At 40.7% G+C, this 23893-nt stretch overlaps 1 long non-coding RNA gene across 1 annotated transcript; it reads right to left on the bottom strand.

Annotated features, from left to right (window-relative positions):
- Window positions 1-429: 429 nt before the first annotated feature.
- Window positions 430-20510, bottom strand: LOC147001215 (uncharacterized). The gene is made up of 3 exons (XR_015045112.1): window positions 20457-20510; window positions 15063-15135; window positions 430-1430 (listed from the first exon to the last, which is right to left on the bottom strand). It is a non-coding gene; the product is annotated as an uncharacterized LOC147001215 (long non-coding RNA).
- Between the last annotated feature and the right edge of the window lie 3383 nt (window positions 20511-23893).

Raw genomic sequence — 23893 nt, 5'->3', positions numbered from 1 at the left:
GTACCCATGGAGGCTGGGAGAGGGCATTGGATCCCCTGAAACTAGAGTTACACAGTTGTGAGCCATCATGTCTGCTTGGGCATCGAACCCAGATCCTCAGTAAGAGCAGCCAATGCTTTTAACAAAGCCATCTCTCAAGCCCCCCAAATTTAATGCCAGCATTTTGGAGACTAGAGGCAGATTAATATGAGACCAGCCTGTCTACACAGAGAGGTACAGGCTAGTTTATGCTAACTACACCATTACATAGTAAGGCTATCTCAACAAACGAAAGAATCACACTCACCTGGATTAAAAAGTATGCTTATGAATCTGTTTAGGATACTATAATAAAGTGGTATCTACAGAGAGGCTTATATACACAGACACTCATCACACACACTTCCGGAGGCTGCGAAGTTCAAGATCAAGTGAATGGTAGATCCAGAACCTGATGAGGACTCATTCCGCAGTTGGTAAAGTGTCCTCGCATGGTTGAAGAGATGAAGGGTCTCTTTGGCCTTCTTTTTTAAGGTCATTAATATTACTCATGAGGACTCCACTTGATGACCAAATCGTCACCTATGCCGCATCTCTGACTGCCATCACTCTAAGGACGAGTTCCAGTCTATGTTAGGACACAAACATCCAGACAGCAGCGATAAGCTTCTCCTCGTTCACCACACTCCATCCTTCTCATTCCGTTTCCTCCCTTCTCAGTCTAAGGAATCAACAGTCTCCTAAATCATGCAATCCTGGTGGCTCTTTGTCTTATTTCCTTCTTCATAGCAACTCAGGTTTGGTCAGAAAGAGAGCAGCCTTTCTCTGTGAGCTGTGCCTCTTCACTCAGGAGCCTTATTTGGGGTTTTTATTTCATGAAACGCTGGCATTTTCAGGCATCAGCTCTAGGTCCTGCCATTATTGTCTTCGTGTCCAACATCAGTAGAGCAGCTGAAAATCAGGCAAATCGAAAAGGAAAAGAGCGACTTTGTTCTCAGGTATGGAAGGTATCGCCTGACCCTGAACAACTCAGGACCCGACGTGCAGCTAGAACACTGAATGCACAGACATGGGAATCCGTATCAGCCCAAGCACCACGTAGCCCCAGCTCCTCTATTAAGCGAATCCTTCAAAAGTGTGTGATCATTTCCGCTTGAAACCATCCCCAACACACAGGATTATATAAAGCACTGCTGAAGGTCCCCAACTTTTTCAGAAGAACATCTTTTCCCTTTCATTACGATTAGAAGACATCTATGTGCCAGGAGTCTTGTGAGATGTTTGGGATTCAGAACTAACAACACAGAGTTCCTCTAGATGTGGAGCAATTTAGGTCTCCTGTCTGGATACTTTCATGACTCACTTTTAGGGAAATTCAGTCTTATTCCCTAGTTAATCTGGATGAGATGCTATTCCGTGACCAGGAAAGGTCTTCAGTCTGTTCTTTTACGCTGAAGGAGATAACAACAAAATCACAAGATGATTACCAATTTTAAGAAGTATGATTAGGGAAATAAACTAGCAATGAGCCCTGTTTGTGATAAATAGGACAAATGAATAGATGAGGGGAAAGAATTTCAAATTTCAAGTGCTGAGTTGAGACCTGAAGAAGAATATTCTCAGGCCACTAATTGTCCCTAATTGGGAAGAGATGGCATTACCCACACTTTCTGGAGTATGGGCATTAGAAACTGTAAGAAAATTGTGATGTGCTTAAATGCCTTTGATCTCTGAATCTGCTTTCTAATGAGATTTTTTTTTATCTTCAGATAAATGAAGTCAGTGCCTGAACTATATTATTTATACTAGTATAATCTATTTAAAACAATATTTCTTGTAGTTAGCTGTTTTCTGTTACCAGCCTAAGGGTTACCTCAAAAACAAAACTATGTTGGGTTACAGAAATCAATTGCAATGAACAATCTGAAAACGATATAAAGAAAACAATTTGATGGGGTTGGGGATTTAGCTCAGTGGTAGAGCGCTTGCCTAGCAAGCGCAAGACCCTGGGTTCGTTCAGTCCTCAGCTCTGGGGGAAAAGAAAAGAAAAGAAAAAGAAAACAATTTGATTAATAACATCCCAAAGAATAAAAGAGTAATAATAAGTTTAGGAAGCTGTCTTAGTCAGGGTTTCTATTCCTGCACAAACATCATGACCAAGAAGCAGTTGGGGAGGAGAAGGTTTATTCAGCTTACATTTCCACATTGCTGTTCATCAATGAAAGAAGTCAGGACTGGAACTCAAGCAGGTCAGGGAGCAGGAACTGATGCAGAGGCCATGGAGGGATGCTCTTTACTGGCTTGCTTCCCCTGGCTTGCTCAGCCTGCTCTCTTATTGAGCCAAGACTACCAGCCCAGAGATGGTCCCACCCACAAGGGGCCTTTCCCCCTTGATCACTAATTGAGAAAATGCCCCACAACCAGATCTCATGGAGGCATTTCCTCAATTGAAGCTCCTTTTTCTGTGATAACTCCAGCTGTGTCAAGTTGACAAAAAACTAGCCAGTACAGAAGCATAAAGCTTGAACTCTTAAAACCACATAGCAGTGTTGAAAGGAAATTTTAAAAGAATCTAAGTAAGGGAAAAGGCATACACGTTCATAGATAGTACACTCATTGGTTAGCTGTCAGTGGTCCTGAAATAACTCTGCACGTTCAACACACACCTCAGGAAAAAGTTCAGTCTGATACCAGCACAGAAAAGCATGAGCCCAAAATCACTTCAATAATTGTGAGGAACAAATCTGGAGGATCCACATTTCTTGACTTTAAAATCTACTACAAAAGTAAATCAGAACCCTGTGGTACTGAAATAAAGATGGGCAGATAAATCAACAGGTTATGATCAAGAGTCTAAGTGATTTCTAGCAAGGGTGCTAAGACAATTATGAGGAGAGAACAGTACTGTCAAAATTGTGCCCAAATAATTGGATATCCACATGGAGATAATGATTGAACCTGTACCTCAAAAATACACCAAAAATGCAAGTGTATCAAACCTCTAAGTGAAAGAAATAAAAACATAAAGTTCAAAGGAGGAAACATAACTATAACCTCATGGCCTTACAGCTAGTACAGGCTTTTAAGTCTGACAGCAAAAGAGAGAGGAACAAATGTATCAAAAATAGAACATTTGCTTCTAATGACGCCATCAAGGACTTAAAGGACAACACAGAGGACAGTGTTTGTTTTAAGTTTTTAAGATTTATTCATTTTTTTCAAGACCAGGTTGGTCTACAGAATAAGTTCCAGGATAGTCAAAACTATACACAGAGAAACTCGGTCTTGAACTCCTGCCCCCTAAAAAAGATTTACTCATTTTACTTTCCATGTATTTTGCCTGCATGTTTGTATATGCACCACATGCAAGTTTAGTACCTGTGAAGGTCAGAAGAGGGTATTGAATCTCCTGGAACTTGAATTATCTTAACAATGGTTGTGAGCCATTGTGTGGGTGCTGAGAATCAAACCCATGTCCTCGGGAAGAACAAGGGCTCTTAGCCTCTGAGCCATAGCTCCAAAAAGTAAATATTTTCAAATAGTTGATTTTATAAAGAACTTGTATCTAAGACATATGAGGATCTCTCAGAGCAATAATAAAGAAATTCAATATTAAAATGCATCTGAACATATAGTTTTCAAAATTATTAAAATATTAAGTAAAATAAAAGATGTGTGACATACGTAGCCATCAGGGAAATGTCAAACTCTGATAAGTGTCCACTTCACACCTACCAGGACAGCTGTAACTGAAAGAGCAATGTGTATTCATGAGGCTGCGATGATGCTAGTGGAAATAAAACTTACGCTTTGGAAGAGTCTAGCTGGTCCTTAAAAGGTAAAATATCAAGCTATCTTATGATCTAGCCATTGTAATTATGGATATAGAGGAATAGAAATGTATGATGTTATGACTAAGAGTGGCCTCATAAGCTCATATATTGGGATGCTTGGATCCCAGATGGTAGAGTGTTGGAAAGATTAGGAGGGATGACTTTGTTGGAGGGGATGTGTTGCTGGGGGTGGGCTTTTGAAAGCCCATGCCAGACACATATTCTCTGTCTCTCTGTCTCTCTGTGTGTTTCTCTCTCTCTCTCTCTCTCTCTCTCTCTCTCTCTCTCTCTCTCTCTCTCTCTCTCTCTCTCTCTCTTTCTCTGCCCTCCTCTCTACTGTCTGAGGATCATGACATACAGCTTTCGGTTACTTCTCCAGCACCATGTCTATATGCTGGCCACCATGCTACCTGCTGTGATGATAATAGAATAACCCTCAAAAACTGTAAGCAACATCCCCCCTCCCAATTAAATGTTTTCTTTTATAAGAGTTACCTTGGTCTTGGTGTCTGAGGTGGTTTGAATATGGTTGGCCAACAGAGAGTGATAGTATTATGAGGTGTGGCCTTGTTGGAGGAAGTGTATCATTGTGGGGGTGGGCTTTGAGACCCTCCTAGCTGCTTGGATAACAGTCTTCTCTAAGTGGGCTTCAGATTAGAACTCAGGCTCTGCCAGAGTTCTACCTGCCTGGATGCTGCCATGCTCCTGCCTTGATGATAATGGACTGACCCTCTGAACCTGTAAGCCAGTCCCAATTAAATGTTGTCCTTTATAAGAGCTGCCTTGGTCAGGGTATCTGTTCACAGCAGTAAAACTCTAACTAAAATAGTGTCTCTTCACAACTAGAAACCCTAAGACAAAAGGAAAACCTATCTTTTATTTCACAAACAGCAGCATTATTCATGAGAACAAAAGTAATAGAAACCCAAAGGCTTATCAGTTGCTGAGTTACAAAATGTAGCACAGCTTTACAAAGCAGTACTCCACAAATAAAAAGGATGAAGGACCTTGAAAACAGTAAAAGGATATCATCAAACAGACCACTTATTGTGTGATATTATTATTTATATTAATGTTCAGAATTGATACAAGTATGGAGACAGAGGTACATTAGCAGTTGAATAGACCAGAAGTTGATGGGGACTAGAAAGAAATAGAAGCTGCTCCAATCCAATCACTCGGGACCTGAGACTGCATTAGTTAGGGAAGCAGAAAACCCGGCCTGATCAGGGGCACAAGTACCTTGGGCGTGGAGTCTGCAGACACCCATAAGGTATACACAGGACCCTCCACGGGATCTTAAGACCTCTGTGAGTGGATCAGAACTTCTGCCAGAGGCAGGTTGGAACACCAGATATCTGGGAACCTTCCCAGCAAGAGGAGAGCCTACCTGCAGAGAGTACTCTGAGCACTGAAACTCAGGAGAGAGCTAGTCTCCCAGGTCTGCTGATAGAGGCTAACATAAACACCTGAGGAACAAGATCTAACCAGAGACAACTACAGCAACTAACTCCAGAGATTACCAGATGGCGAAAGGCAAACATAAGAATCTTACTAACAGAAACCAAGACCACTCACCATCATCAGAACACAGCACTCCCACCCCACTCAGTCCTGGGCACCTCAACACACCCGAAAAACTAGACTCGGATTTAAAAGTATATCTCATGATGATGGTAGAGGACATCAAGAAGGACTTTAATAACTCACTTAAAGAAATACAGGAGAACACTGCTAAACAGGTAGAAGACCTTAAAGAGGAAGAACAAAAATCCCTTAAAGTATTGCAAGAAAAAAACGACCAAACAGGTGATGGAATTGAATAAAACCATCCAGGACCTAAAAAGGGAAGTAGACACAATAAAGAAAACCCAAAGTGAGGCAACGCTGGAGATAGAAAACCTAGGAAAGAAATCTGAAACTATAGATGCATGCATCAGCAACAGAATACAAGAGATGGAAGAGAGAATCTCAGGTGCAGAAGATTCCATAGAGAACTTCGTCACAACAATCAAAGAAAATGCAAAATGCAAAAAGATTCTAGCTCAAAACATCCAGGAAATCCAGGACACAATGAGAAGACCAAACCTATGGATAATAGGAGTAGATGAGAATGAAGATTTTGAACTTTAAGGGCCAGCAAATATCTTCAACAAAATTATAGAAAAAAACTTCCCAAACCTAAAGAAAGAGATGCCCATGAACAATACAAGAAACCTTCAGAACTACAAATAGACTGGACCAGAAAAGAAATTCCTCCCGACACATAATAATCAGAACAACAAATGCACTAAATAAAGATTGAATATTAAAAGCATTAAGGGAAAAAGGTCAAGTAACATATAAAGGCAGGCCTATCAGAATTACACCAGACTTTTCACCAGAGACTATGAAAGCCAGAAGAGCCTGGACAGATGTTATACAGACAGGAAGAGAACACAAATGCCAGCCCAGGCACCTATACCCAGCCAAACTCTCAATTACCATAGATGGAGAAACCAAAGTTTTCCACGACAAAACCAAATTCACACATTATCTTTCCAGGAATCCAGCCCTTCAAAGGATAATAACAGAAAAAAAAAAAAAAAACCCAATACAAGGACGGAAACCACATCCTAGAAAAATCAAGAAAGTAATCCCTCAACAAACCAAAAAGAAGACAGCCACAAGAACAGTATGCCAACTCTAAATACAAAAATAAAAGGAAGCAACAATTACTTTTCCTTAATATCTCTTAATATCAATGGACTCAATTCCCAAATAAAGAGACATAGACTAACAGACTGGATACACAAACAGGACCCAACATTCTGCTGCTTACAGGAAACCCATCTCAGGGAAAAAGACAGACACTAAATCAGAGTGAAAGGCTGGAAGACAATTTTCCAAGCAAATGGTCAGAAGAAACAAGCTGGAGTAGTCATTCTAATATCGAATAAAATCGACTTCCAACCCAAAGTTATCAAAAAAGACAAGGAGGGACACTTCATACTCATCAAAGGTAAAATCCTCCAAGAGGAACTCTCAATTCTGAATAACTATGCTCCAAATGCAAGGGCAGCCACATTCATTAAAGAAACTTTAGTAAAGCTCAAAGCACATATTGAACCTCACACAATAATAGTGGGAGACTTCAACACACCACTTTCACCAAGGAACAGATTGTGGAAACAGAAACTAAACAGGGACACAGTGAAACTAACAGAAGTGATGAAACAAATGGACTTAACAGATATCTATAGAACATTTTATCCTAAAACAAAAGGATATACCTACTTCTCAGCACCTCATGATACCTTCTCCAAAACTGACCATAAAATTGGTCACAAAACAGGCCTCAACAGATACAAAAATATTGGAATCGTCCCATGCATCCTATCAGACCACCATGGACTAAGGCTGATCTTCAATAACAACATAAATAATGAAAGCCAACATTCACGTGGAAACTGAACAACACTCTTCTCAATGATACCTTGGTCAAGGAAGGAATAAAGAAAGAAATTAAAGACTTTTTAGAGTTTAATGAAAATGAAGCCACAACATACCCAACCTATAGGACACTATGAAAGCATTTCTAAGAGGGAAACTCATAGCTCTGAGTGCCTCCAAAAAGAAACTAGAGAGAGCACACACTAGCAGCTTGACAACACACCTAAAAGCTCTAGAAAAAAAGGAAGCAAATTCACCCAAGAGAAGTAGACGGCAGGAAATAATCAAACTCAGGGGTGAAATCAACCAAGTGGAAACAAAAAGAACTATTCAAAGAATCAACCAAAGGAGGAGCTGGTTCTTTGAGAAAATCAACAAGATAGATAAACCCTTAGCCAGACACACTAGAGGGCACAGGGACAGCATCCTAATTAACAAAATCAGAAATGAAAAGGGAGACATAACAACAAACCCTGAAGAAATCCAAAACACCATCAGATCCTTCTACAAAAGGCTATACTCAACAAAACTGGAAAACCTGAACGAAATGGACAAATTTCTAGACAGATACCAGGTACCAAAGTTAAACCAGGATCAAGTTAACGATCTAAACAGTCCCAGATCCCCTAAAGAAATAGAAACAGTCATTAATGGTCTCCCAACCAAAAAAAAAAAAAAAAAAAGCCCAAGACCATATGGGTTTAGTGCAGAGTTCTATCAGACCTTCAAAGGAGAACTAATTCCAGTTCTGCACAAACTACTCCACAAAATAGAAGTAGAAGGTACTCTACCCAACTCATTCTATAAAGTCACAATTACTCTGATACCTAAACCACAGAAAGATCCAACAAAGATAGAGAACTTCAGACCAATTTCCCTTATGAATATAGATGCAAAAATACTCAATAAAATTCTCGCTAACCGAATCCAAGAACACATCAAAACAATCATCCATCCTGACCAAGTAGGTTTCATCCCAGGGATGCAGGGATGGTTTTATATATGAAAATCCATCAACATAATCCATTATATAAACAAACTCAAAGACAAAAACCACATGATCATCTCGTTAGATTTGGAGAAAGCATTTGACAAAATCCAACACCCATTCATGATAAAAGTCTTGGAAACATCAGGAATTCAAGGCCCATACTTAAACATGATAAAAGCAATCTACAGCAAACCAGTAGCCAACATCAAAGTAAATGGTGAGAAGCTGGAAGCAATCCCACTAAAATCAAGGACTAAACAAGGCTGCCCACTTTCTCCCTACCTATTCAACATTGTACTTGAAGTCTAGGCCAGAGCAATTCGACAACAAAGGAGATCAAGCGGATACAAATTGGAAAAGAAGAAGTCAAAATATCACTCTTTGCAAATGATATGATAGTATATATATTAGTGACCCTAAAAATTCCACCAGAGAACTCCTAAACCTGATGAACAGCTTCGGTGAAGTAGCTGGATATAAAATCAACTCAAACAAGTCAATGGCCTTTCTCTACACAAAGAATAAACAGGCTGAGAAAGAAATTAGGGAAACAACACCCTTCTCAATAGTCACAAATAATATAAAATATCTTGGCGTGGCTCTAACTAAGGAAGTGAAAGATCTGTATGACAAGAACTTCAAGTCTCTGAAGAAAGAAATTAAAGAAGATGTCAGAAAATGGAAAGATCTCCCATGCTCATGGATTGACAGGATCAACATTGTAAAAATGGCTATCTTGCCAAAAGCAATCTACAGATTCAATGCAATCCCCATCAAAATTCCAACTCAATTCTTCAACGAATTAGAAAGAGCAATCTGCAAATTCATCTGGAACAACAAAATACTTAGGATAGCAAAAACTCTTCTCAAGGATAAAAGAACCTCTGGTGGAATCACCTTGCCTGACCTAAAGCTTTACTACAGAGCAATTGTAATAAAAACGGCATGGTACTGGTATAACGACAGAAAAGTAGACCAATGGAATAGAATTGAAGACCTAGAAATGAACCCACACACCTATGGTCACCTGATCTTCGACAAGGGAGCTAAAACCATCCAGTGGAAATAAGACAGCATTTTCAACAAATGGTGCTGGCACAACTGTTTGTTATCATGTAGAAGAATGCGAATTGATCCATTCCTATCTCCTTGTACTAAGGTCAAATCTAAGTGGATCAAGGAGCTCCACATAAAACCAGAGACACTGAACCTCATAGAGGAGAAAGTGGGGAGAAGTCTCAAAGATATTGGCACAGGAGAAAAATTCCTGAATAGAACAGCAATGGCTTGTGCTGTAAGATCGAGAATTGACAAATGGGACCTCATAAAACTGCAAAGCTTCTGTAAGGCAAAAGACACCGTCAATAAGACAAAAAGGCCACCAACAGATTGGGAAAGGATCTTTACCTATCCTAAATCAGATAGAGGACTAATATCCAATATATATAAGGAACTCAAGAAGGTGGACTCCAGAAAATCAAATAACCCCATTAAAAAAATGGGGCTCAGAGCTAAACAAAGAATTCTCACCTGAGGAATATCGAATGGCTAAGAAATACCTGAAAAACTGCTCAGCATCCTTAATCATCAGGGAAATGCAAATCAAAACAACCCTGAGATTCCATCTCACACCAGTCAGAATGGCTAAGATCAAAAATTCAGGTGACATCAGATGCTGGCAAGGATGTGGAGAAAGAGGAACACTCCTCCACTGTTGGAATCACTCTGGAAATCAGTCTGGCAGTTTCTCAGAAAATTGGACATGGTACTACCGGAGGATCCCACAATTCCTCTCCTGGGCATATATCCAGAAGATGTTCCAACTAGTAAGAAAGAAACATGCTCCACTATGTTCATAGCAGCCTTATTTATAATAGCCAGAAGCTGGAAAGAACCCAGATGCCCCTCAACAGAGGAATGGATACAAAAAAAATGTGGTACATTTACACAATGGAGTACTACTCAGCTATTAAAAAGAATGAATTTATGAAATTCCTAGGCAAATGGTTGGACCTGGAGGGCATCATGCTGAGTGAGGTAACACAATCACAAAAGAACTCAAATGATATGTACTCATTGATAAGTGGATATTAGCCCAGAAACTTAGAATACCCAAGATATAAGTTACAATTTGCAAAACACATGAAACTCAAGAAGAACGAAGACCAAAGTGTGGACACTTTGCCCCTTCTTAGAATTGAGAACAAAACACCCATGGAAGGAGTTACAGAGACAAAGTTTGGAGCTGAGACAAAAGGATGGACCATCTAGAGACTGCCATATCCAGGGATCGATCCCATAATTAGCTTCCAAACGCTGACACCATGGCATACACTAGCAAGATTGTGCTGATAGGACCCAGATATAGCTGTCTCTTGTGAGACAATGCCGGGGCCTAGCAAACACATAAGTGGATGCTCACAGTCAGCTATTGGGCAGATCACAGGGCCCCCAATGGAGGAGCTAGAGAAAGTACCCAAGGAGCTAAAGGGATCTGCAACCCTATAGGTGGAACAACATTATGAACTAACCAGTACCCCAGAGCTCTTGACTCTAGCTGCATATGTATCAAAAGATGGTCTAGTAGGCCATCACTGGAAAGAGAGGCCCATTGGACTTGCAAACTTTACATGCCCCAGTACAGGGGAATGCCAGGGCCAAAAAGTGGGAGTGGGTGGGTAGGGGTTGGGGGGAAGGTATGGGGGACTTTTGGGATAGCATTGGAAATATAAATGAGGAAAATACCTAATTAAAAAAATTATAAAGGAAAAAAGAATTAAGTCAAGAAAAAAAAAAAGAAATAGGAATTGACTGATGATGCCAGCTTTGTTTCCAGTAGAGTATAAGTGTTCTAAATTCATACCCAAGTATCACTGGAAGAGAGCATGTCTCCCAGTAGAGCTGACACACTTGAGAGCACAGGTAAGACCACCACTTCAGCTCAAATTCCTGGCCTAAGATTCACCCAGAGACATCAGGACACAGGAACTAAGTTACAGCTGGGGACAGTATCCTTTCAGTTTCCATCTGAACTCCAGAACTGATCCTGTGCCACAGCTCTCCATACCCAAATTCCTCCCAGAGAGAACTGGTCTCCCAGGGGTATTGGCATACAGGCCTGCAGAAGGGACAAGCCACAGTCAGAGACAGCAAGATCAGCTAACACCAGAGATAACCAGATGTCGAGAAACAAGGGCAATGACTTAAGAAACAGAAACCAAGGCTACTTGGCATCATCAGAAACCAGTTTTCCAACCACAGCAAGCCCTGGATAACCCAACACACCAGAACAGCAAGATTCTGATTTAAAATCACATCTCATGATGATGATAGGGGACTTTAAGAAGGACATAAATATCTCCCTTAAAGAAATACAGGAGCGGCCGGGCGTGGTGGCGCACGCCTTTAATCCCAGCACTCGGGAGGCAGAGGCAGGCGGATTTCTGAGTTCGAGGCCAGCCTGGTCTACAAAGTGAGTGCCAGGACAGCCAGGGCTACACAGAGAAACCCTGTCTCGAAAAACCAAAAAAAAAAAAAAAAAAAAAAAGAAATACAGGAAAATACAGGTAAACAACTAGAAGCTCTTAAAGAGGAAACACAAAAAATCCCTTAAAGAATTACAGGAAAAAACAAACCAACAGGTGAAATAATGAACAAAACCTTCCAGGATCTAAAAATGGAAATAGAAACAATAAAGAAATTACAAAGGGAGACAACCCTGGAGATAGAAACCCTGGGAAAGAAATCTGGAACCACAGATGTGAGCATCAGCAACAGAATATAAGAGATGGAAGAGAGAATCTCAGGTGCAGAAGATTCCATAGAGAACATGGACACAACAATCAAAGAAAATGCAAAATGCAAAAAGATCCTAACTCAAAACATCCAGGAAATCCAGGACACAATGAGAAAACCAAACCTAAGGATAATAGTTATAGAAAAGAGTGAAGAGTCCCAACTCAAAGGGCCAGTAAATATCTTCAACAAAATTATAGAAGAAAACTTCCCTAACCTAAAGAAAGAAATGCCTATCCACATACAAGAAGACTACAGAAATCCAAGTAGATTGTACCAGAAAAGAAATTCCTCCTGTCACATAATAGTCAAAACACCAAATGCACAAAATAAAGAAAGAATATTAAAAACAGTAAGGGAAAAAGATCAAGTAACATATCAAGGCAGACCTATCAGAAATACACCAGACTTGTCACCAGAGACTATGAAAGTCCTGGGCAGATGTCATACAGACACTAAGAGAACACAAATGCCATCCCAGGCTACTATACCCAGCAAAACTCTCAATTGCCATAGATAGAGAAACCAAGATATTCCATGACAAAAACAAATGTACACAATATCTTTCCACAAACCCAGCCCTATAAATAATAATAGATGGAAAACCAACATAAGAAGGGAAACTACACCCTAGAAAAAGCAAGAAAGTAATCTTCTTTCAACAAACCCAAAAGAAGATAACCACACAAACATGAAAACAACATCAAAAATAATAGGAAGCAACAATCACTATTCCTTAATAGCTCTTAATATCAATGGATTCACTTCCCCAATAAAAAGACATAGGCCGGCAGTGGTGGCACACGCCTTTAATCCCAGCACTCGGGAGGCAGAGGCAGGAGGATTTCTGAGTTCAAGGTCAGCCTGGTCTACAAAGTGAGTTCCAGGACAGTCAGGACTATACAGAGAAACCCTGACTCGAAAAACCCAAAAGAATAAATGAATGAATGAATGAATGAATAAATAAATAAATAAACAGATGTAGAATAGCCAGCTGGATACATAAACAGGAAACGTGCCTCAGGGTCAAAGACAGACACTACCTCACAGTAAAGGACTGGAAAACAATTTTCCAAGCAAATGGTCCCAAGAAGCAAGCTGGAGTAGCCATTCTAATATCGAATAAAATAAAATTTCAACCAAAAGTTATCAAAAAGGATAAGGAAGGACACTTTCATACTCATCAAATAATAATCTACCAAGAACTCTCAATTCTGAACATCTATGCTCCAAATGCAAGGACACCCACACTCATAAAAGAAACTTTACTGAAGCTCAAAGCACACATTGCACAAAGCACATAATAATAGGGGGAGACTTCAACACCCCACTCTCATCAATGGACTGATCATGGAAACAGAAACTAAACAGAGACACAGTGAAACTAATAGAAGTTATGGACCAGATGGATTTAACAAATATGTATAGAACATTTTATCCTAAACCAAAAGAATGTACCTTCTCGAAAATTGACCATATACTCAGTCACAAAATAGGCCTCAAAAGATACAAGAAGATTGAAATAATACCATGCATCTTATCAGATCACCATGGACTAAGGCTGGTCTTCAATAACAACAAAAACAACAGAAAGCCCACATACACATTGAAGCTGAACAATACCCTACTCAATGATAACTTGGTCAAGAAAGAAAGAAAGAAAGAAAGAAAGAAAGAAAGAGAGAGAGAGAGAGAGAGAGAGAGAGAGAGAGAAAAAGAAAGAAAGAAAGAAAGAAAGAAAGAAAGAAAGAAAGAAAGAAAGAAAGAAAGAAAGAAAGAAAGAAAGAAATTAAAGACTTTTTAGAATTTAATGAAAATGAAGGCACAACATACCCAAATTTATGGAGCACAATGAAAGCAGTGCTAAGAGGAAAACTCAGCTCTGAGTGCCTCCAAAAAGAAATTGTAGGAGCATACACTACCAGCTTAACAGCACATCTGAAAGCTATAGATCAGAAAGAAGCAAATACATCCAAGAGGAGTAGACTGCAGGAAATAATCAAACTCAGGGCTGAAATCAACCAAGTAGAAACAAAAAGAACTATACAAAGAGTTAACAAAACCAGGAGTTGGTTCTTTGAGAAAACAAAGATAGATGAGCCCTTAGCCAGACTAACCAGAGGGCACAGAGACAGAATCCAAATTAACAAAATCAGAAATGAAAAGGGAAATATAACAACAGAAACTGAAGAAATTAAAAAAAAAACTCATTAGATCCTACTACTACAGAAGCCTATATTCATCAAAACTGGAAAAGCTGGATGAAATGGACAATTTTCTAGACAGATACCAAATACCAAAGTTAAATCAGGATCAGATAAACCATCCAAACAGTCCCATAACCCCTAAAGAAATAGAAGCAGTCATTAAAAGTCTCCTAACAACAACAACAAAAGCCCAGGACCAGATGGGTTTAGTGCAGAACTCTATCAGACCTTCAAAGATAATCTAATACCAATACTCTTCAAACTATTCCACAAAATAGAAACAGAGGGAACACTACCCAGTTCATCCTATGAACCCACAGACAGTTAAGTTACACTGCCTATTCTCCCTTGGAGATGGAACAGTTTCTGTCTAATAAGGAGCCTGTCATAATTTCCTTTCATAGAGGACTTCATAAGAGATTTTTTTCTACTACTATAATGTTTAATGTTCCAAATAGATTTTAAAAACTGGTTGAGTGAATATTACTTTTAGCTTCAGAAGATATCATGTATATTTAAGAGGCATTTAACTATTACAAATTATTTTGGTGACTTAAAATATGTCAATACGGACTTGTATATTTTAAAATAAATTTTATTAGTTTAATAAAAATTAAAAAACCATAAATGTTCTAAATTGATTGTAATGGACACATGTGAATGTCCTAAAATCCTTAGATTTTGAGTGAAAGAATTGTAGAGTGAGTCAGTTATACCGTAATACATTTTTAAAAAGACATGGTCTCACTATGTAGCTCTGACTCTGACTGACCTGGAACTGGATAATGGACCAGACTGGCCTTGAAGTCGCAGGGATCCACTTACCTCTGCCTCCCAAGTGCTAGGATGAAAGGCACATGCCGCCACACTCAGCCAATTCCTTTTTTCCTTTTTAAAGCTGTCAGAAACAACACCAAGAAACATCAAGTTCCCATCTCAATCAGAGGGAGTCACTCAGAATTTAAGCTGATTCATCCATCTCGCCTTTACCATCTCTGTAATGACACTACTTGAAAATCTGTCCTTTGGGGCCCTTACAATAAGACACATTCATAAGGTACTTCAACAAACCATTATAATTCTCTCAATTTGCAAATTCACAGTCTTCCGTAGAACCAGCTTCTTGTTCAATTTTAGGCTAAGATTAACTGCTCCTGAAGAATAAAGTTTAGTATAGTAATTACTGTGTTTGTTATTTTTCTAAGTATCCTCTTCTATTCTCAAATGGACTCTAATAATAATACAGTACTTTGGCTCTACTGGCTTCTACTAGTACTAAATAGAAGTCTCACATTTTAATTTAAGGCAAGAATAATTTGGTAACAATATGAGTTAATTACGTTTCTGTCAAAATTTCTAAAATGAGATTATCTGATCCTATTGATTTAATAAATCATATCATGAAATAAATGAGATAATCTTCCAAAGGAAAAGTATTAATCAATAGCAATAGTATTGATTTCAAAATGATATGATACACGCCTGGGTAGAGGACTCAGCAAGTAAAGTGCTTGCCTGCAAGCTTAAGGTTCTGAGTTCAGATCCCAACATCCATGTGAAAAGCCAAGCAGTGGATGTCTGTGGGCCCAGAAAGATCCTTAGGGCTTGCTAGCCAGTTCAGTTAGCCAAGGTGGTGAGCTCTAGGTTCAGTGAGAGACCCAGTCTCAAAAAAACCCAGTGAAGAGGCTACAAAGATGGCTCCGCAGTTTAAGAGCAGTCAGTGCTCCTTTAGAGGACCCAGGTTTGTTTCTCAGCACCCACATGACTGCAACAACCATCTGCAAATCAAGTTCCAGGGGATTCAGTACCCTCTTCTGGCCTCTGCAGGTACTAACACAAGTGGTACATAGAAATCCGGGCAAGAGAACACCCATTCACATAGGAATAAAAACAAACAAACACTTTTTAAAAATAAAGCAGAAAGTGATTGAGAAATATAACCAATGTTATCCTTTGACTTATACACCCATACATGAATACATGTACATGCACATGCACCTTCATCCACACACGTATACACAACATACATACATACATACATATGATACATTAATTTCTATTTTACAGTATTCCCAGACACTAAAGCTCCTTCTCTCTTTCTCATGCTTATTTTTAAGGTCTTTACGTGAAATTCCCTACCTTCTCTTTGTCTGACTTCTTGTATTTTATTATTAGCAGATTTTAAAATAATCAGAGCTTTCTGAAGATCCGAAGCAAATGACTGCAGTATGGCGGGAAGGGACTGACTGAGAGGGCAGATCTGGGTGGAAGGGTCTATAGTAGAAAAGAAGAATAGAAGCCATGCCTGTCTGTAATCCCAATACTTAGGAGGTGAAGGCAGAAGGATTATGAGGTTTGAGACTTAGCTTGGACTACATAGTAAGACCCTGTTCCAAAAAGCCAAACACAAGCTGGGCGTGGTGGTGCCTGCCTATAATTCCAGTACTTGGGAGGTAAAATTGGGAGCATCAGAAGTTCAGGATCATCTTTATCGAGAAAGTGACTTGGTGGCCTGCCCTGCAAACAACAGCTAAGGACAGTTGTATGTCTCTCTTTAGTTGGGGTTTGTGTTGATAACATTTGTGTCACTGTGACCAAGTACCTAACAGAAGTAGTTTAAGTGAAAATGGGATTGTTTTAGACTAAGGGTTTTTTGGATTTCCACTCATCCCAGAGGTGAAGTCATGGCAACAGGACAGCTCAATCCAAGGCAACAGGAGCGTATAGCTAGGTCCCTCATATGATGGCTATACCAGGAAGCAATGGAAAAGGCCAGAACCAAAGACCTGCTTCCACTGGCCAGATCCTGCCTTCTAAAAGCTCCACAGGTTTCAAAAGAAGCCAGAAGCTGAGGGCTAAGCATTCAAAACATAAGCCTGTGGGAGATATTTTAAGATTTAAACCATAAAAGAATTCTATCCTTTTTCCTGTCTTCCACCCAGAATATTTAGCTAGTGGTCTGCCCCTGGGTTGTAATTTAATATTAGATGGCCTCAGAAAGCTCTTCTAGAAAGTTCGGGCCTGGCTGGCTCTCCATTTCCTAAGATTCAATAATAGATAATGGAGCTATTGCACGTTATTTTAGTTCAGTAAGAGCTCATCATGTTGAGAGGCTTTCTTTAGAATAGTTCTACTTTGTGCCTCTTTCAGATCTCCGGGCTGATGGGATCCTACTTTCCCTAAGATAGAGACATTTTTTTTTCTTTAAAAGAAATTCCATTCTGGCACAGTGATTACTGAACAGCATCTGAAGTGCCGTGGGGGGTTAGGGTGATGACTCAGATACAGCACCCGAGAATCTGAGACACTACTGAGACAAAGGACACAAATGACTTGGAGACAAGACATCGAGAGTAGTGTCCATCAGCATCCACAGTTAGCTGGTGACTTATCTCCCAAAGCTTGCCTTCTCTGTCTAGTAGTCACTGTAATGCCTGCGAATTTTAATAAAATGCAAATATGAACGCCTCCACACATTGTCGGTATGGGTTCCTCCAGTTTCCGGTCTCAGTGAAGAACCCTCTAATGTTCCAGTATTCAAATCTGCTTTCCACGGGTGGAGTGTCCTCTGAGAGCAAGAACAGTGCAAAGCTATAATAAAGAGGAAACTATAAAAAGGAAGCCAGAGACTGGTGACCAAAACTCTTTCCTTAGGGTCTGTCTCTTCCTCCCTCTCCCCCTCCCTCTCTGGAGGCTTCCCCTGCCACCCTGAACCAATAGTTTCTCTCCTTTCCCCAACTCCATCCCTCCTGTGCTTCCCACCCCCACCCCCACGGCATCTTCGACATGAGGCACTGTAAACCGAAATAATCAATCAATGCCTTCGAATGTGTGAGCCCTGTGAGCAAAAGTTCTGTCTGATCTGTTTCTATTCGGAGTCTAATCTAGAGCCAGCCTGTAGAAACCCTTAGGTGAATGGTCTGTCCCACTTTGGTTATGGCAGGTAGGTACAGTCTTGCTTCCCACTAACCAAGTCTTATTTTCTTCCCTCTAACTTTGAGGAGCCTTATGTCTAAATCTTGAATCCACTAGGATCTTTCCCAATGCACGTCCATGTTATCATTCTCATCTGTCCATCGTGTCCAGTCTCCTCTCTCCTTGTTTCTGTCGTATTGTTCTTCGGTGTTCACTGTCATTTGTTTCACTCCCTCAACACAGTATTGGTTTCATCAGAATTGGTCATGTATCATAACACCCATACCTAATACAATGAATACACATTTTTTTAAAGGTTGAAAGAATGTTCTGGAAGGCTTTGCATTTTTTTTTATTAAGTTCCATTTGACTGTCCATTATTCAATTTCTGGGGTCAAACTAAATGAAAGATACCCTAGCAGCAATCACACAGTTCTGCCTGTCATGTCTATATCCATATCAGAATTCTTCCTGCCCTCCTTTCCCCACAATGAGACCCCTTCTCCAAATACCCCAGCTCAGGGGTAGTTCTATGGGTAGCCAGGTTTGTCCTGTGAACCATGGCTGAACATCTGAACTATCAAGGGAAATTTTCTTTGAGGGGTTTTAGAAAATGCTTTTAAGTAAGGACCCTCTTCCCGTGATCTGTGCTTAGATCATTTCAACTGACAACCATTCATTCTCTTACATAGACCTGCCGTCTGAGCAATTCACCTTCAGCCTTCACAAGACAGAGGAATGCTTATGCTCTCCAGGACAGACTCCTGTAGTCCTTCTGGTCTGCTCTCGTATTTGAACCTCTACATTCTTACACTTATTTTGCCTTTATTAAAGTTAATATTTTTTACTTCTAGTAGTTCTTTGTATTGTCAATACAAGTGTCCCCAGAGCCTTTAGCCCATTTTACATGGACCTATGGCAGTACATTTATCTCTATCTGGCACACAGTGGATCTGGCACACAGTGGATGTTTAATATTCCCTTTTCTTTTCCTTTCTTTTTCTTTCTTTCTTCCTTTCCTCCCTCCTCCCCTCCTTCCTTTCTTTCTTTCCTTCCTTCCTTTTTCTTTCTTTCTTTCTTTCTTTCCTTTTTTTTTTTTTTAAGATTTATTTATTTATTATATGTAAGTACACTGTCGTTGTCTTCAGACACTCCAGCAGAGGGAGTCAGATCTCGTTACGGATGGTTGTGAGCTACCATGTGGTTGCTGGGATTTGAACGCCGGACCTTTGGAAGAGCAGTCGGGTGCTCTTACTCACTGAGCCATCTCACCAGCCCCCTTTCTTTCCTTTTTAAGAGAAGTTTTGTCTAGGTGTCCCTGACTATTCTAGAGCTCTCTCTGTTGACCAGACTGGCCTGGAACTCAAAGACCTGCCTGCCTTTGTCTCCCAAGTTCTGGGGTTAAAGGCATGTACCATCAACCCACCTGGAAGTCCTTGGTATACTAGTTCTGTGATTCACTGGTAAATGTTTGTTTTATGAGTAATATTGACAAACATGTATGATTTTTGTCAATAATGCATTCTTATCTGAGTGATGAAAATTACCAGTAAGTTACAAAGCTCTTCGTTTGAGTTTATTATTTTAATGGGTTCTCTTTTTCTAGGTGCCTTTTAAATGACGTTTCCTCTCTGTTTTGTCGGTTCCCTGAGAGTTCTCCTTGCAGGTATGCTAGCCGGCTCTGTCATGGTCTGTGGAGTGCCTTTGTGGGCATCAGAAGTTGCACTTGCAGAGTCCAACCCCCAGGGGTCAGAGTTAACAAACTAGAAGTGGCTTGGACGAGTTGGCACCCACTCCCGAGCCCTCAGCTCTCTTTCTTGGAGGAGCAAGCAGCCTCTTCCCATCCAGGAGAGAATGTGGCTTTTCCTCAAATACTCCTCTTTACCTAGTGATGTAAAAATGGCTCTGGATGGCCAAATTCGAAGGTAATGCCGAGCTTCTGGTAAGCCAGCTGTAGAGCCTTTTGTACAGGAGACCGCTCCTGGCTTGACAGTTGTGACATTATCTGTTTAAAGACCTTCCTAATCCTACCTATAGCAAGAAAGTTCTTTGCTGATGTTCTAGCTTAGACCAAGCAGGTCCTATGTTCACAATCCTAATATGCATTGCTAAAGAACTAAATCATTCATTTTTTTTTTATTTCAAAACTGACCAAACTCTCTTCAGAAAACCATTTTTTACAGAAGTACATTTGTATCTGATTTCAGCTCTGGATTATAGTAAAGGCCAAAATAATACATAATAAGATCTAATTATTGTTTTATGGTAGGGGCTGGGGAATGGCTCAGTGGGTAAAGTGCTTACCGTGAAAACATAAAGACTGAGTTCAGGCCCAGAATAAGTGCAAGGTGGGGTAGCACATACTTGCAATCTCAGCATGGTGGGAGGCAGAGGCAGGTGTTTCCTAGGTGTCTGGTGGCCAATCAGTCTAACTGAAGCAGTTAACTCCGTGAGAGCCTGTCTCAAAAAAATAAGGTGCAGACTTTTAGATGTTAATTTCTTCTACATGTGTCACATAAGATATCTCACTCCCTTCCCTGTATTCACACAGGCGCGCACTCGCATTTGTCTGTGTGTGTGTGCATGTGTATGTGTGAGTGTGTGTGTGTGTCCAAACACGCAAATGCTTACAGTATTAAATTTCCAAATTAATATCATCTCCCACATCCTCAGAAGAACTTTCCTATTAGAAAGTTATTTCTTCGGATTGGAGTGAATATTACCTCCTTAAGGAACAAACAAATGTCTCAGAGTTTTCTATGATCCAATTGGCTTCATTTTACCCGGCGGAAGGACATGCAAAAGCAAAAGCCACCACTATGGTAATGGACAATCCTGAAGACTAGAGGAATCCCAACTCCCATCAGAGTTCCAGCAATCCCTCTGTCAGCCTAGCACAGCTCCCACCATGCAGATCGTTCATCTAAGCCCTCTGAAGACATAACTTCCTAAAACTCCCTTCTGAAATCTTACTGCCATTGCATTCTTCAAGATAACAAACAATGCTTGACATTATTCTCAGCCAACTCAAAGGAAGTGCCTACCTTCCCTTGTTAGAGACGTGGAGTCCTTGTGCTTACAGATAAGCACTAGGGGACCCTGGAGGGGCCCCTGGAGTGATAAGCACACAGGGTTGTTCCTTCAAAGGAAGGATGAATAACCTGATATCATCCAGAAGGCTGGGAACAGAGGTGGTGAATAGCCTGGAGATGTTGGTGCTATCTGTGTGGCCAGATCACAGACTCCCAACCAACAGCGGCTACCGAATACTGTTAAATGGAACCAAACTGCCTTCCTGCCTTCAATGGATGTTTTGTAGACACACACCATCCCAAATCCCCTCCATTCCCTCCACCCCCTCCACTCCATGCCTGCACTCTTTTCCTTCTGCACAGTGGGAGACCTCACTCTTCTAAGCACACAGCTTCTCAGATGTCCTCTAGGGCAAGCTGTTCTGTATTTTGGAGGGCTGGTATTATAGGAGGGCAGAATTCTTCCGTCCCTCTTTCCAAGTCATTAACTAATCCTCCCCTTAGTCCCTCACTGTCATTCTCACCTCTAACCTCACTACACATCCACTGAAAAGTCAGCCACTTGGGTCACTATGTCCCAGCCCCTAGGACTTTCATCTCTAATTACCCACCTTTGTCACTATGCCTTGACCTCTTCTGACCACAAGCTGAGTTGAATTCATCACTTCCCTGAATTGCTGTACCTCTGAAACCGTATATACTCCAAAACTCCCTCATCCCCACATCCTGTTCCTCCAGATGTCAATACAGGTGTCATCCAATCATACAGCGGCCGCCAGCTGGATCCCACTTGCTCCCTAACCCATCAAAATTAGTCTGTGTGCCTCTGCTGTCATTTTTCATCCTAGACTCTGCTCAGTCACCTCAGTTCTTTGCCTCTGGCCTGTTTCCTTGTATCCAATTCCTCACCTATTCCTGCTCCTCCCCTTCCGTCTCGCAACTCTTCCTCCTTCTGTCTTTACATCACATGTTCTTCCTGAGTGACCTCATCTACTCTTACAGTTCTAACTGCCACTAATAAACGGATGCTTTCTAAATGTCCATCTCCAGCCAGAGTGGTCCTGTAAATCCCAGAGCCACATAACTGTCTACTGGGCATTCCAAAAAAGTGTTTCAAACTCAACTTGTCAAAACTGACTTACTCATCAGTCCTCTGCAGTGGGAGTGGGAAATGTGATCTTCCTCTAGTGTCCTTTGAGGGAGTGAATGGCACATCATCTCCATAATGTCTTTAAGGAAAACGGGTAGTCCGTCATGCTTTTCTTTCCTCTAGCCCCATGTGTTCTTCTCAGTTTGGCCAGTTGTACTTATTCCCAAGTATCTAAGGAACGCAATCTATGAGCCTGATTCAATTCTTACATGATTACAGTTCTTTGGTTGTAAACAGAAACTAGATCTCAATATTTTGGAATGTGTGTGTGTGTGTGTGTTCAGAGGCACACAGGCAGTTCCTTTGGAAAAACAGGAACCAGTGGCTTACAGATATAGGAAACCAAAGGAGCACCAGTAACTAAGTCAGCTTCTGAAACTTGGACCTCATAAGCAACCTGCCACAGTCACCTTGGCAAGACACTCAAACTACAGTAGCCAGTAACCTCTTTTTATAAAATAGAAATCCAGTTTTATCTCTGTCCTTAAAACTCTTCACTGGATAATCAGGGTTTTCAGAATAAAACCCCTAAATCTTCAACTTTCATGAACTAGCACCTGTTGACCCAACCCCTGCCCATTCATCGCCTCTCCTCCTACCTTATACCTTATACTAGCTGGGGCCCATTAAACTGAGTTCAGTTCTCCAAGTGTGTAAATTCCCTATCTCCATGCTTTGGTGTTTATACCAATAACAGCAGTAAAACATAACCAAGATGGTTTAAGTGAAGAAGTACATTCAAAGGCATGGGAAGTGCAGATCGGGAGAGAGAGAGAGAGAGAGAGAGAGAGAGAGAGAGAGAGAGAGAGAGAGAGAGAAAGGGAGGGAGGGAGGGAGGGAGGGAGGGAGGGAGGGAGGAAGGAAGGAAGGAAGGAAGGAAGGAAGGAAGGAAGGAAGGAAGGAAGAAAGAAAGAAAGAAAGAAAGAAAGAAAGAAAGAAAGAAAGAAAGAAAGAAAGAAAGAAAGAAAGAAAGAAAGAAAGAGAAAGGAAGGAAGGAGGGAAGGAGGGGAGGGGAAGAAGGGGAAGGGGAAGAAGGGGAAGGGGAAGAAGGGGAAAGAGAGAAGAGAAGAGAAGAGAAGAGAAGAGAAGAGAAGAGAAGAGAAGAGAAGAGAAGAGAAGAGAAGAGAAGAGAAGGTACACACAGTTCTCACAGGCCAGAAATGATGGTAAGTGATTACTATTGCAGGCTGAAGGGGCAAAAGGAGAAAGTCCTGACAACAGAAGATCTGGTCTCCTAGACAGGAAGGCCCATCGTTAGCACTTACTGAAAGAATGCAACTACTCCAGGACCAGGCTGCCAACCCCCACCCTGTATCCTCTCCATCTTGTCCAGTGTTCCTTCACGGGATCTCTCAGTCTGTTTAGTAGTGGAGTCATGTGTGTGACTTCTACATAATCAAAGTCTTTCCCTATGTTACCATCCCGATGCACACACACAGTATCTGGCACCAAGGGTGCTCCACAGATGGCTGCCTAACTGATTTTTAAGATCACTTAAAATTACTTCTACATTTTGCTGTGTAGACTCTGAAGTCAATACACTCAAAGTCAATGTAAGA

The sequence above is a fragment of the Mus caroli genome, unplaced genomic scaffold (assembly GCF_978045245.1).
Source record: "Mus caroli unplaced genomic scaffold, Mus_caroli_1 scaffold_14, whole genome shotgun sequence".
NCBI classification, from domain to species: domain Eukaryota; kingdom Metazoa; phylum Chordata; class Mammalia; order Rodentia; family Muridae; genus Mus; species Mus caroli.
This window is presented reverse-complemented; position numbering and strand designations above follow the sequence as displayed.